This window comes from Lissotriton helveticus, chromosome 3_2 (genome assembly GCF_964261635.1).
Source record: "Lissotriton helveticus chromosome 3_2, aLisHel1.1, whole genome shotgun sequence".
NCBI classification, from domain to species: domain Eukaryota; kingdom Metazoa; phylum Chordata; class Amphibia; order Caudata; family Salamandridae; genus Lissotriton; species Lissotriton helveticus.
In genome coordinates, this window is record NC_136062.1 from 290,428,891 (window position 1) to 290,443,263 (window position 14,373).

At 45.2% G+C, this 14,373-nt stretch overlaps 1 protein-coding gene across 16 annotated transcripts in view; it reads left to right on the forward strand.

Moving 5' to 3' along the window:
• Positions 1-14,373, forward strand: part of LOC144826666 (mucosa-associated lymphoid tissue lymphoma translocation protein 1-like) — a 1,784,778-nt gene that overhangs the window by 316,719 nt on the left and 1,453,686 nt on the right. For 2 of the 16 annotated variants that reach the window (XM_078685258.1, XM_078685256.1), the window contains exon 1: positions 13,324-13,460. The exons of 11 other annotated variants lie outside the window; for them this stretch is intronic. The gene's annotated coding sequence lies outside the window, so the exon portion shown is untranslated. Of the gene's footprint in view, positions 1-10,012; positions 10,155-10,826; positions 10,914-13,054; positions 13,189-13,323; positions 13,461-14,373 lie in introns of those variants that run through there. 3 more of the 16 variants (XM_078685253.1, XM_078685252.1, XM_078685251.1) reach the window with 3 other exon arrangements.

Here is a 14,373-nt window from a genome sequence, read left to right on the forward strand (position 1 = left end):
AGGGTCCACAAAGGTAGGTATCACCATGGTGACACTGGCACATGAGTCCCTGTAGGCCTGAGCCGCTTGATTGTTAATTAAAGGAGTTTGTACTTGCCCAAGTTACTGGGGCTCACTGTAGAGAACATAGCCATGTCCACATCACAGACAAGAACAGCTTGAGTTGGTATTCTGACTAGGCCAGAATCCATCTCAGTTCCCAGGGTTAACCCTACTACACTCTTCTGTTGAGAACCACCACTATTAGCTGAACTAGGGATAACAATTGCCTTAGGGGCAATGGTGGCTGGAGCTGCCTCCTTCTTGGTGCAATCACTGGTCCAGTGAGTATTACTTTTACAAAAATTACACCATGGTTTATTTGGACCTTCTTTCTTTTTGAATTTCTTGGAACCCCCCTCATTAGAAGCTTTTTGGGGACCTGGCGAAGACTTCTGGTCTTTTGCTTTTTCCCCACCCTTTTGGTCTTGCTTCTTCTGAACACCACCTTTGTTCTGTACCTTCTGCTTCACCCTGGTTCTGACCCATTTGTCTGCCTTCTTTCCTAATTCTTGGGGAGAGGTCAGATCAGAGTCAATCAGGTGTTGATGCAACAACTGGTTCTGACAATTATTAAGAATGTGTTCTCTCATAATCAAATTATACAATCCTGTACAGTCTTTGACCTTACTGCCCAGTAACCAGCCTTCCAGAGCCTTAGTGGTACAATCTACAAAGTCAGTCCAGTCCTGAGTCTGTGTCTTCTGGGTGTCTCTGAACAGCAACCTATACTGCTCAGTGGTTAAGCCAAACCCATCTATCAGAGCACTCTTCAGGACAGTGTAGTTGTTAGTATCCTCATCACTAACTGTGAGGAGCTTGTCTCTACTTTTTTTCTGAAAAGGAGAGCCATAAGATTGCTGCCCACTGACTTTGGGGTTCCTGCTGTACTTTGCAGGCCCTCTCCAAAGCAGTTATCCACTTGTGGATGTCATCCCCATTTTGGTAGGGAGGGACAATCTTACATAGGTTTCTATGGTCATTTGACCTTTCCCTATCTCTAGGCATGTTGCTGCCACCAGTGGGTGCTAACCCACTCAATTTTCTCTCTCTCTCTCAAGAGCCAGGGTCTCTTTCTCAAGGGCAACTTCTTGCCTCCTGATTCTAAGCTTGGTTTCTCTCATCCTCGCCTTATGGTCTCTTCCCTCAGGGGAAGTCATTCTCCTGAGAGCTGGGGCATCTGACCCTATTGAGTCACCAGAGTGGTTGGATTCACTGGAAAGTGATCTCCTCCTTCTGTGCTCAGTGTTAAGCCTAGTTGGGGGTCTGGTTTGGATTCTCTCCCCTCCAGCCCCATGTAGCCTTAGGTTGACCTGGTTCAGTTCTCCAACTTAGACCTGATCATCATCTTCTTCATCATCAGCACCCCCTTGATTGTCATCTGTTGAGGGATGCCCCCCTCCACTACCTGTCTGATCTGGGGTTGCTGCCTTTTCTGCATCATACTCCACTAACAGATCTATTAGGTGTCTCAAGGTTGGACTCTGTCCTTGTCTCAGTCTCCTGAGTGAGCATAAACTTCTAGGTTCATTATTAGTAAATGTATCATAGTTAGAAGGTGCCCTGGGAGGGTCAACTTCTGTGGGGAGAGACACACTAGGCTCTCCTCCTAAGGACATTTTCTAGTGAGGTGTGGTGTGTGCACCTACCTACACTAAGTGTTATCTACTAGAACCTCTCTAGGAGTTGTAGTCAGGGTGTGCTAAGCCCTTTGCTCTACAACAACTAAGTTCAGTAGAACTTAAGTATGATAAGACCTAGATTTATATGTACCTTCAGGTACCTTAATGTGATCTTTCAAATGATATCTTGAGATTATATGGTAAAACAACAGCACGCTCTTATCCCATCCGCTGCACAGCAATGTGAGAAGTTAGCCTAGCATATGATGTCCACTATTCTAGTGGGCACCTTGCACCAGTCTAAACGACCCTTATTGATGGTGGTTGTAAAGTCAACCTTATGGACAAGCTATCCTAGTGGTAGCATGGACCAGCAGTCTTAGGCTAAAACTTCATAGAGCATGTGAAGCCAGCTGTTTTACCATATATAATCCCTTGAATGCCAAATGAAAGGACACCACACAAGGTATATATCAAATATATATGTATTTATTACTAACACAACCCCTCTGCACTCTTTATGAGGTCAGAGTTCGAGATACGTTACAAGTTACTCATTAAGCATACTATAAGTTGCACAAATACAATTCTGCCCTAGGGACCTCACGAACCATATACTAAGTAAGTGGTATAAGGACCCCTTCAGGAATGGTGAATATGCCTAGGGCCTAGAGAATCACTGGGCTACACTACAGAACCAAAGGTTAGGGAGTAGGAGACCCACGGGAGACGCGTGCAGTGTGGGAACACAGTCGCGAGTTACCATAGAGTTATAATTGGAATGTAAAACTTACAAAGTAGTTGATTAAGGATACTTCTGGATGGACTACGGTAAAACCCTTTTAAACTAGGGCACTTCGAAAGTCAACACCCACGGGAGCACCGGAGTACTTGAGTTACCTCACCCAGGGAAGCCGGGTGCATAGGTGTCTTTTCGTGTCGGGTTTAGTCGCTGTTTCCTATGGAGAGCTGCAAAGAAGTGCTGCAGGCGACCAGGAGAAAAGTGTCCGGATGGATCCAAGGGTGGATCGAAGATGAGAAGAACCTGAAAGCAGAGGGTACAGAGTCTGGGTCACTAGCCAGTGACTAGGAAGGAACCAGGAAGGAACCGGGTGATGTCGAGTGTTTCAGGTGAAGAAGGTGAAGCTTGTCTCTGCAGCTACGAGGACCAGGAGGCGTCGACGACGACCAGGAGCTGGATTCGAGCTGTCCCACGAAGGATCTAGTTGACTGCGGTGTCGGTATCCGGATTGGACCCAACAAGCCTTGGACAGGAAGATGGGCTTTAGTTCAGACTAGCATGTTCTGGGGAGCTACTCCTTCGCAGGGAAGCTGGAGCAAGCCTGGAGCAACCAGGAAAGTGGTGTCGTTTTAAAAGGAAGTCTTCGGAGGGCTAACTAGCCAACGGGCTAGCAACCGGGAAGACGCGTCAAGCTGAAATGCAAGAGCAGGCCCCATGCAGCACTCGTGGAGTGTGGAGGGCTGAGCTTCGGGGCAGATGGCACTCGGGTCTGGGGCTTCTCAAACCCCAATGCACAACTTAGAGGGTGCCTCAGTCGTTGCACTGTTAGCAAAGTGCAGGTAGTCCAGGGTGTCCGGTCCCACGTCTCTCATGTCCGCCACGGGCCTCAGCTTTGCTGTGGATGTGGATCGGAGTCGGAGAAGTCTGGAAGTCCAGTTCCTGAGTCGCTGAGTCTTCGGGTTCCGGCAGGAGCGTCGACAAAGCAAACCGGCAAGTTACTGGTGGTGCCTGTTTGCACAGGGTGGTCACTCCTTGACCACAAGGGAGATGTCTTCAGTCTTATAGTCGATTTAGAACGTCGAAGGTCCAAGAGTTCCGTTTCAGAGTTTCAGTCCAGGATAATCTAATGTCTCTAAACACAGCTCCTATCTTTATACTAATCTTAGGGGCTGGATTACCTGCTAGGTCCCTCCTATGGGTGGACCCTTAGAAGGGGGTGATTACACCCCTTTCTCGTTGTCCAGTTTCGCGCCAGAGTGGGGCTGGAGTGCCCCAGCAACTGGTTTGAACCGGGCTATGCATGGAGCACCTTGTGTGCCCCAGGCAGTGTCTGGAAAAGCATCTTTCCATTCGACCCACCCTGCCCCAATACACTACAGGCTGTCTGGGGAGGTGCTAGCATCTACCTCGACAGGAAACCTATTGTCCAGGCCTCCCTTGCCGGAGTTTCGTCCAGTTGCAGGAGGTCAGACTCGTGTCTGTGGCAGCAGCATTTATTTTGTGATGCTGAGGCTCTGTTTAACTTTAACTGGTTAAAGCAGTAACTACATGTCTTCTCCCTCTAGAAGGGTGGAATGCTACCCCCACTGCCAGAACTGGCGGGGGGGGGGGGTAGTATTCCAAAGTGTTTGACACCTTACACGACATGTTTTGATGAAGTTAAACCAAAGTTAGCATTAACCGCGAGGATTATAATGTACTTAAGAGTATATGGTATGGCTGTATCATAGAACAGCTATAAGGACATGGTTCCGAAAGCTGCAGAAGGGCTCAGCTCATGCTAGAGCACCCTCTCACATAAAACCAAGCACTCTGCCTCCATGATTGTCGAGGCCTACCATAGGAGTGACTTATAGGTGCATATGTGTCTATATATAAGGTAGATATAGATATACTATATCTAAGTAAGGGGTGATTACACCACCTTACCCAAGCTGAGTGATCAGCCTGTGGTGTCAGTTTGGATGGCCAGCCAGGGGTGGCATAATACACTTATGGGCATAGACACTGCTAATGGGACACTCGCTGTGGTCCTATTATATCGCCCACCTCAAACTATGACCACTTTTCCTTCCACCCTTGCAGAGCAACTGGCTAGGCTTGCCACAAACAATTCCAAACTACTTCTGATAGGGGACCTGAACCTCTGGTTTGATAATACAGCATTAGACCCACAAGCAGCTGAGATGAAGGACCTTCTGAATGACATCAACTTAATACAATATATTGATACTAAAACTCACCAGAAGGGCCATAGTCTTGACCAAATCTGGTCTCTGAATCTACCTGTACACTCCATTGATATTAAACCCTGTAGTTGGTCTGACCATTTCAGTATTAGTTTCTCCTTTTGTGTTGATAAAACCCCCCAATTTAAGCTGCAAGCTACTAACTCGATTCGAAAATGGTCCTCTATGGACATGTCAGCTTTTTTAAATTTCTTAAAGACTACTTTGCCTGTACAGAGTTCTGATGTGGAGACAGCCGACTGCAGGCTTAAAGAATGGCTAACGTCGGCCATCAACATTTACGCTCCTCTTACTCGCTTCTGCAACTCACATGGCGTGGACGCACACAAATGGTTCACGCCAGAGTTAAAGAAATTAAAACTAGAAGTGAGGCAGCAGGAGAGAATTTGGCGAATTAATTACTGCCCCCAAGCAAGGATTGCATATTGCTCAATTAGGAAAGCCTATCAAAAAACACTGCATACTCACAAGACTGATTATTTTTCTACAAAAATTTTAAATGCGACTAATAAGTCGAAAGAAATCTTCAGGATTGTGACTGAGCTGTGTAATGATGATAGAACCTCTCCTCCGGTAGTCCCCTCACAAATACTCTGCAACTCGCTTAATGACTTTTTTAGTGATAAGATATTATTGATTAGGGACAACTTATCCAAACTTCCAGTTTGTGCCCCTATGGATGATATCTTTTTTTAATCCTTCAACATTGCATTCCTTTTCTTTAATTGATGACAAAACTTTTTTAGATTTACTCATTAGAGTTAAATCTGGATCTCCTGAGGATGTTTGCCCCCCCCAAATAATGAGAGAAATCGGTCGGGCAATCCCAGATAGCATGATCCCTTTGCTTAACAGTTCCCTTACGTCGGGGATAGTCCCTAACAGCTTCACACAGGCCTTACTGATTCCCTTAAAAAAGAAATCAGGTATTGACTCTTTAGACCTTTCTAACTATCGGCCAATATCACTTCTGCCCTACTTATCTAAGATATTGGAGGCTCATGTCACCAACAGCCTTTCAAATTTTGTGGAAGACTCTGGTTACTTACAACCTAACCAGGCAGGCTTTCGGCCTGGCCATTCCACCGAGGCAGTCATACTGGCCGTTCAGAATACTCTAAGGTCTAATGCCGACAAGGACTTGCACCAGGCCTTGGTGCTTCTGGATCTGTCTGCTGCATTCGACACGGTTGACTATACCATTCTAGTCAACCGTGTCGAACAGGCCGGTCTCAGAGACTCAGCCTTGGCCTGGCTCAAGTCCTTTATATCAGAACGTACCCAGTCTGTTCGGCTGGGATCTTTCACAGCCCCAAAAAACAGTTCCCTGTGTGGGGTTCCTCAAGGATCTTCCCTATCCCCTTTATTATTTAATTTATGTATGCGGCCTCTTCTGTTCTCCCTAAGAGAGCACAAGGTTACTGTATATAACTATGCAGACGACCTGCAGTTGGTTTTTGTATTAAACTCATTAAATGCGCCCGAGGATTTTCAGGCAACCATGTCTCATATTCAAAGGTGGATGTCTCTAAATCATCTCAAATTAAACCCCGGGAAAACCGAACTGATCTTGCCTGGGAAGAGCGAGATCAGTTGGAGCCCACGCTTCTGGCCGCCTGACATGGGTTCCCCTCCAAAAAAATCCCAAACAGTAAAATGCCTGGGAGTGACTCTCAATGAGGACCTTACCCTGAAATCTCATATTGGAACGGTGGTTTCCTCTGGCTTTTTCCAACTGAGGAAGATTAGGAAGATAGCACACCTCCTCACTGACTTGGCTTTAATTCAGGTAGTCAGTGCCTTAGTTCTCTCTCATATTGATTTCTCAAATGGCCTCTATCTGGGCGCACCCATTGGTCAACTCAGAAGATTGCAATACCTGCAGAATCAAGCTGCCAGACTATTCTGCAAGGTACCTAAATGGGAATCAATTCGATCTGGACTTGAGAACTTGCACTGGTTGCCCGTGGCACAGAGAGCCACATTCAAGGTAGGCTGCATTGTTTTCAAGGCCTTGGAGGGCAAGGGCCCAATGTTTATCAGACAACTGATAGGGAGATATAGTCCCTCACGAAGTTTGAGATCAGCTCACAAAGACCTACTTGTGGTCCCCCGTTTTAAAAAGAAACGACAGGGAGGTAGCAGTTTTCATTTTTTAGCCGCTTCCTTGTGGAACTCCCTTCCTTTGACTCTGCGACATAGCAGGGATCTTCTCGCCTTTAGAAAGGCACTTAAAACTTTCCTTTTTACACAGGCCTATTTGAAATAGCGATTTTCTTTTATGCTTTGTTATGTTTTGATTCTCTCCTCAGCGCCAAGAAGCTCTTGGGCGTACGCGCGCTTAATAAGTAATAAATAACATAACATAACATAATACATGCTGCAGCCCCTGGTAGGCCTTGGATGTACCTATGCCCTGGGTACCTATGGTACACTATACAGGGGCTCACAAAGGTGACCCAATACCCAATCAGGTATGTACCTAAAGTACATGGTATCAATTTAGAGAGAGAACAGCTGGGCTGTGGGTCTGATTAGCAGGCCCACAGCCACACTAAAGTCGAAAAGCCAGAAAATCACAGCAAAAAGTGGGGGTGACCATAGGAAGCAGACCCTACTCTCCTACATATGAGAGTCTTTAACTTAGTCACAATAGCTTTAGGAAGATCTAATATCTCCTTCTGAGGTTTCTGCGCAGGCTCCCTGTCTGCATCTATTTCTTCTAAATGTTCCCAGATATCACCAAATGCCACATTGTCATCTATTTTACGTATTGTTTTCCACATATCGGGGGGCAAAATAAGCCCAAAGAACATATCAATATCTGGCAAGGTCACAGTGCAGGAGCTGATGGCTCCTTCTACCTCCTCATAGAAGGCGGTGGGATTTTTCTGAGGCTCGGGCAAAGCAGCCTTAAGAGCCATAACATCTGCTCTGCTCCAAGGAGTATAATCCAATTATATATAAAATATCCCTTTGCATCATCCGAAGTTTTATCATCATTATTCCTGCACCCTTCGGGGGAACATACAGGGGTGCAGCTTCACGCATTGGTTTCATAGTAACTTTATTACTGCCAGAATTGCCTTCTTTCATCGGAACATCTGTTTTCTCCGCCTGGGACTGAACTACTTCTACGACTTAACTCTTTCTAGCTAATTTGTGTTCCTTTCGTAAACGTAATGTTTCATTTAGTAATTTAACTATTCGCCTAATCGTATCAGTTATATCTGAAAAAAGGTAAGTCCCATCTACCAACCGATTATAATCAGTGTTTAGATCAGCTGGTTCTGTTTTGTCAAAAATATGCCGCCAACCATATACTACCTCCCAACAGAACTTTTCTACGAAATATAACTGGTCTATATTTTTCCAAGGTTGATCCATATTTATGAGGATTGTCCCTGTAGTAGTCCGAAGAGCTTCCTCTTTAGCAGTGCTTTCTTTTAAATGTATCTTTTTCTGCTTCAGTCAAAGTATAGTGAGTCTGTCACCCAAGTTGCATGTCTTTATCTTTATCCTCTGAGGAAGAGAGCTCCTCATTAGAAGCCTCATCCTCAGGGGCACTTGGACCGGTAAATTTATACGGGGTGGGTGTCGTTCTAATAGGATGCAATCATCCTGAGGCGTATTTCGTAGTGGATAGATAGGGCGCCTAATTGGATAGTGGCCATTTAACCCTAATCGACGTTCTCTATCTTCCTTTTCTATTCTTTCCTACGTTCCTTTGTCTTTTAATTCCACCCCTTTTTGATATATCGTCTTCCGCTGCTCTTTCTCTGCTATAGCTTCCGCTCTCTTTGCTCCTTCTCGCACTTCTGTATCCCACATATGTATACAATCAAACATATCCTGTCTACTCTCTTTTAAATAAACACTGTTCTACATACTGAACTTTCTTAACATCGAATTTCCCATTCACTGGTCATTGTAAATCGGACTCTTTCTTTGTGTATTTGTTCCACAATGAACCATAAATTATGGGACAAGTACCATGTTTAATATACATCTCTCTATTTGGCATCCCTTATGGAGGAGCCGGCTGACTTTGTTCTAAAGCATTCTTGGTACCACAGAGCAGCAACACCACTTACGGATTGTGCTGAGAACAGGCATGTTTTCACAAGTATATGTAAAACATTACTACTCTAAACAAATATTTCAAAAGGAGAAAAATCTCCACATTACCTGCCTTCAGTCTTTGCAAAGAATGAATACCAAACCAAAAATACAAACCAAGCAAATCAAGAGTGCCGCTTCAGCGACCTTACCAAGCAAAAGTCTCCAATTCCCACCTGCCAATCTCTGGTCGACCTAATGGTCACTGCAAAGTACGGCAAAGAAAGCCCCAGTCGAGACCAGCCACCACCCGGAGGGTCAAATCGGGAAAACAGGAAAAGTCAAGTCGGCCTTGTGTGCAAATTCAATAATATTTCGATCCTCCCCCGAGACGGCTGCGTCTCCAATGGGGCCCCACGTGTCGGGCGCCAACTGTAGAAATGTACCCAAAAGTTAGCACACTTGTGCGGGGTCACCCTCTCGTCACGGGTCCAAAGACCAACAAAAGAGAGCTCGGCACTGGAGCTGAAGTAAAACAACAAGTTTATTAATCACTCAGGAGCGGGACCAAGTCCACATAGCACTCTCAAGTATTGTGGGAGGAGGTACCCTGAACTCACAAACCATCGTCCTTATATACAGTTTTGTTGCAATGTAAGCATATGGACAGAATTGGAAAGAGCAAGTTTAAACACAGGAATAGCTATCGGCAAACAAGGGCAGATGGATGACCACTTGGTCAGCAAATAGGGAGGGGGAGCAGGAATGCTTATGGCAGCAGTAAACGATCACTAGATAGCCTCTAAGACCAGGTGCAGAAGCAGCTACAAACCACCTAGCACGTACATGGCTGAGCCATGTCAAAAGAGGTCCACTAAATTTGATGACACAAGCAGAGTGAATAGGCGAACAGCAGAGGACGAAGGAAACAAAATGGAAGCCACAGCCAAAATAGATGTTGCTTATGCTATTACAAAATATTACACATTTCCACACTATGGAACCTGTGGGTTTTACAACTGGCGTTGTCTTGCGTTTACCCATCATTCAATCAGACCAATTATTAAGAATATAAGGTAGGATAGGGTAAATAGGCTACCAAAATCAATAAAATAGTGGGCTAGAATTTCCCTTAGATTGCAAAAATGAAATTACACTGCAAAGCTCAATAGCACCACAACCAAGGGGGCGAGTTCACAATTTCACAATTATGCACACTTCCTGGTACCAATTTGCACAGAGTATCTGCCCCTCTATTCCTTTTGATCTAATTAGTGTTCCAATTTCTTCCCTTTGCAAAGAACTGTCCAACAAGGCGGATCAGAGCGAGTCTTAACCCAAACAGGGACACAGCGGACCAGCTGCGAGAGTTTGGTGGTGCCCTCACCAATTTTTCTTCATCCAGGGCCCAGGGGAAGAAGTTATTGTCCAGCCTCTGTTGAGGTAAAAGACCCCTCCCTCCTTTGCTCTCTCTTCTGGATACTTTCCATGTATTATCCTAATACTGACTTTTCAGATCATGGTTATTTTGCTTAAGTGTGGCAATGGTTCTGTTGTCACTCTATTGCATGCTATTATTTCTATACCATCCTCTACTTGCATCAGAGTTAATATTTTTCCATTTAGAGTCTTTCTGTAATTATTACAAAGAAAGGAGATGTGTTATACCTGCTGCTTAGCCAGTGTGACTAGTGAGAGAATGTTGGTGGGTGTGTTAGTCAGTTGGTGGATGGGCTGAGCAGCAGGAAGGCTGCTCTTGGTGGGGCTCTACGCTGCAACATCTGATCTTGAATAAACCTTCATGGAAACTATTCGGAACTGGACTATCTTTTATTCACTACAGGCTTACATCCTGCCCATACTTTTCAATGGATTGTGTGCTTGCCAGTTAATTTCATCTGTTTCAAATGGCTGTAGCATACTATTTCCTTTCTTTCATGTGTATATCTTATTAATGTCCTGTATCCCGAGTACTGTTTTCATCAGCTTTTCAGGAACTTTTTTTATTTTTACCCTGCACAGCTCTTGCTTATTTTTATGTTTTGCCTGCTTGTTTATATAATCTCCACGTGGCTGCGCGCATTTCAAGCATGGCTCTGTTTTTTTTTCTTTCAGAAAGCCTCTGTGCCACCCGTTTCCCCACACAATGGAGGATGCAACTCTGGCATCTAGATCATTGGCGGTCCTCTTGTGATTAATGTGGTATGCTTTATCACATTTACATACGTATGTTTAATTACACTGGCTTTGTGTTAGAACGCTTCACAGATTGCTTTTAAAACACGTTTAGGCTTTTTACTCTACACCAAGATGGTGGGTGATGATTAGTGTATCCCCGCGTGACCCGATTTCCCCGGCCATGTCAATTTTGCTTCATGCGTGGAGAAGCGGAACCCAGTGAGGAATTCTTCATGTGACGGAGCAGAGTGGATTCTTCCCGGGCAGTTCTCCTATTGATCACTAATGCCGTGTCCTGACTTAATCAGACTTTGACCTGAGAAAGTGAGAACCAACCATCCTTGCTCATGGTGGGGAAGTTCCACTGTGATTACTTACTTTTACGGTGCTTGTGGTGCCACATGTTGTTTTCTTCTTTTCGGGATAGCGGCAGCTTGTGAGCCGTGTATTTGTGTCTAATTTGTGGTTGCAATGCACCGCATTATTATTCTGCTTTATTCTTACTTACAGTGGCTGCTTGTTGAAATTGTTTGCAATTTTATATAGCACAGACAAGACAAAGGTATTGGAGTGCTTTGCATAAGCACCAGTTGCATTGCACAGGGACACGACACCCGGTGCTAGGGGAGAGGCTTCAATTTTATTTGCTGTTTTATACATGGCAAAGCTGGGCCAAAACTCGTCAGAACAGGCCACTAATAATGTCCGCTAAAGACAAACGTCACACTTGTGGCTGCCGAAAGCATGTCTGAGATCAAAATGTAAGATTATGCAGCATAACTGAGATTCGTAGAGAAGCACTTTATATTACTCCTTACTGTTACTGCACAGTATATTGCCTTTTTCAATAAACAAGCCATAACACTTTTACGAAGTTTCTTTAAATTATAGTGCAAAACTGCTCGCCAAGCTAAAACTTACAGCAACAAAAAATATTCATCACATAGGTGAAACCTATTGCATTTACCAATGCTTGTCAATACTACCCTTTGGCTACCTACTGGCCATCCACTTGAGCTTCTTATTGTACATCTTCAAGTGTCCCCTGCAGCACGTCACCTCCTGCCTCGACTGAGCATAACTCTGTGCCTTAAAGGCACATCACAATGTGGCTCCAACTGCACATAGCCGAGCCCGTGAACTGCACATCGCTCAGCACACCCTGATACACATCACAAAGGGGTTTCCCCGATGCACAATTCATAGTGGTCATCTGTGGCACATCAGGCAGTGACCCTCTGAGGCAAATCACATAGGTTGTCTCTCAGGTACATCAAACAGTGCTCCCTGAAGCGCATTACTCAATGTGGAGTACAACAACCTTTACTACTTTGACGGTGTTCGCCCTGTGCTCCCCCTTGTGCATCACCACTGACTGCACAGGGTTATGTGCGACTTAGTCTGTGCATGAGGGACTACTTATTTGCTTAAATTCATCAGTGGTTGCATGTCTATTTGCCTTGTCTGTCTGGACATCACTAAATCTCTTGCCGTGTGTGGCTAGGTGCCTATATTCGTATCTCTAAATGGCTGTGCGCCTTCTCTGTTTGTATTCATAGGTGCCCGCATATTGGGTGCCTGTTGACATGTGAATTTATGACTGTAGGGGGGCTGTGTGCCTACAGGCCTGAATATTTGTGTCTGTGCATTGTGTGCATGTAGTTTACACATTTTACAAAAGACAAATGTATTGTTTTCAGTACGCATATAAAATACAGTGGGAAGCCCTGGTCAGCGTTGCCAACAAAAATGATGGCCCCACCCCACAAAATGTGAGCGCCTTAAGATTCCAGCCACTTAAGGCGCAACTGGCTAACAACTAAAGGCAATGACAATTTAACAAGACCTACTACCAGATGTAATCTCGCCCGACCTTCACCGTTACCAAATGTGGCGCACGTCATCCCTGCACGTCATGACAGGGCGTTTGAGGGGACGACCCTTTTAGGTGCCACTCATTTTCCTTTCCTCTTGACACTGTTTCTGTAGGAAGGTGACGGCTTAAAGAATAGTAATAAATTCCATTATGAAGAAAACATTGAAGTTGCATAAGGCACGGGGATTTACTATTACGTGATTCAAATAGGCGGCTCTCCTTACACCAACAGTTATCCATTCATAAACTTGTTTGGTTTACTGCCTCTTCGAAAACACTTCCTCGTTTTATTTTCGTTTCCTGCTAGCAGCACGCGCTGCCTCAGTGCAGAGCAACGCGCGGTGTTGGCGATCGGTGACGCCGAGAGCCCCCTCTCCAAGGAATATGAAGCAGAGGATGCGGCGGGTGTTCTGTGTTACCGAGGTGAGCGAGCGGGGACCGCGCGCTTCCATTGTTCCGATTGTGCAGCTGCTGTTTATAAGAGTGCAAGTAGTGGGCGGGACAATCGGTCGAAAGACTAAAGTTCATAATTCAAATCGTGGTTTAGTTCGTTGACACAATGCGAATATCGACGGTATTTGGGGAGGTAACGAAGAGCAAATTATAGAAATAAAGCTCAGGCGCAGGTGCCCTTTCGCAGTGAGTTGCTGATTGTTGTTGTGCCGACGGTTATAGTTACTAGTGGTATATTGAGGGTAAGTAATAGCAACATTTTGAAAAATGAACCGAAAGAGGGTAATAATAGAATTAATTGATGTAATAGCAATATTATGTGTTTCGAGGAGTTCTCACAACTTTTGGGTCCTGTGCCACTGCACTTGCTGCACCACTCACATCATGAACCTATTGCTTATAAGGTAACTGCACGTGTGACTGCCTGTTTAATAGTAAAATATTGCAATATTAGGTGTTTTGAGGGGTTCTTAGAGCTTTGGGCCGTGGTGTCACTGCACCTGCTGCACTAATGGAATCATGACTCTAGTGCCTGAAAAGTAACTGCACTTGTGACTGCTTATTTAGTAGTTAAAAATGGCAATATTTGGTCTTTAGAAACGTTATGGCAACTTTTGGCCCCAGTGCCACTACACCTGCAGCACAATTGAAATCATGACCCTAGTGTCTGCTAGATAAAAGCACTCGTGACTGTCTTGTTTAGTAGCCATGCAGGCGAAACCTACAGGATGAGACCAGCTCCCATACTGCATGTAGGGAGCAAGGGAGCCAGACCATTCGCAGGCAGGGTTTGTGGGGAGAGGTGTGGGTCCTTCCCCTCCCCCCCCCCCAAAAATATTTTTGAAAAAAAAATATATGGTGCCTTTTACAACACATTTTGTATTACCTCCTCTTTAGTCTTCCTCGCCACATGACCAACAAAGTGAGCTTCAGCTCCACATTGGAACCCTCCAAAGCAAAAAGTCAGCCTCCCATGCCTCCCATCCCTTCCCAATATGACCGACCCATTACACCCCTGACCTCTATAAGAAGCGGGCCGGCCCAACCCATCAGCCTGTTTTTTTAGTTCTACGTTGCAGATTCTCCAGAGCGTCTGTTCAGGTAAGTTGGGCTGTGGTCCTGCTCCAGCAGGTCCCGGTGCCTGAGGGGGAGGCC